Below are 1,064 nucleotides of genomic sequence, written 5' to 3'. Positions count from 1 at the left end.
CCTGCCCCTGCCTCCCGAGTGCTGGGATTAAAGGCGTGCGCCACCATCGCCCGGCTTTCTTGCTGGCACCCTTAAGGCACTGCAGGGCATCCTGTGGTCAGAGAATGGGAGCTCACACGACTTAAGCCCGGTGACTTCTATAGCAGACCCACTTGAAGAGAGGTCATTCACCCATCAATCCACAAACCATGAATGGATAACTGGGTGAAGGCAGAGCCTCTTCCTCTTGACAATCACATCTGCATTCACCACTTAACATCTCCCAAAGAGAACTGAATCTCAACATGAGCTGCGGAAGAGAGAAGCCAGAGCCTTCATCATTTACTCCACATGGCATGAGAGGCAGAGAACTACGGTAGGTATCACTAACTCACGGCACCAAGGTTATCACTCCACCACTAAGCAGAGAAACTCCCTATGCTAAGTAGAGGGCTCCTTCCTCACCTTATCTCAGACACACGGTCCTCTCAAATACCTGTGGCCTGTCTGGTTGATGGAGACGCTGTATCACTGTATCGCTTTTCTCTGTATTAGATATTGTTTTTTATTTCTTTTTAGAAATTTATGCATTAGCATTAGAAAGTGCCAATCTTTCTATCACTATCCATCAGGAAGTGTTCTGAGGAAATGTACCGGCTAGCTAGAATAGGTAGACGTTTGGTTTCCCTGAGTCTGGCTATTTTAATATGCTTTCCCTGGAACTGTCTGACCTATTTTTAATCAATAAATCAAACATTACTTCAAGTTCAGCAGTAGATGTCTTGCTGAGGACCAAAGTGACCTTTCCTAAATCTGAAAGATTAAAAGGGTCACTAGTGTATTAAGCAGCTCAGAAATGATTCTACTGATTGTTGATATCTCGAGGTCCATTGCCACTTCCCACTGGGATAAACTGTCTACATTTTCTTCTAAATGAAAGACAATTGACATTTGAACCTGCAAGGGTTACTATTGACACAGAGACACAGAGTACAATACAGATATTAAGGGCCTGAGACTCTCAGCCACAAATGACTTATTTTATTTTTGTATGTGTGTGTTTTCATGTATTTGAGCATGTGTGT

The sequence above is a fragment of the Microtus ochrogaster genome, chromosome 16 (assembly GCF_000317375.1).
Source record: "Microtus ochrogaster isolate Prairie Vole_2 chromosome 16, MicOch1.0, whole genome shotgun sequence".
Taxonomy (NCBI): domain Eukaryota; kingdom Metazoa; phylum Chordata; class Mammalia; order Rodentia; family Cricetidae; genus Microtus; species Microtus ochrogaster.
Note: the sequence above shows the minus strand (reverse complement) of the source record.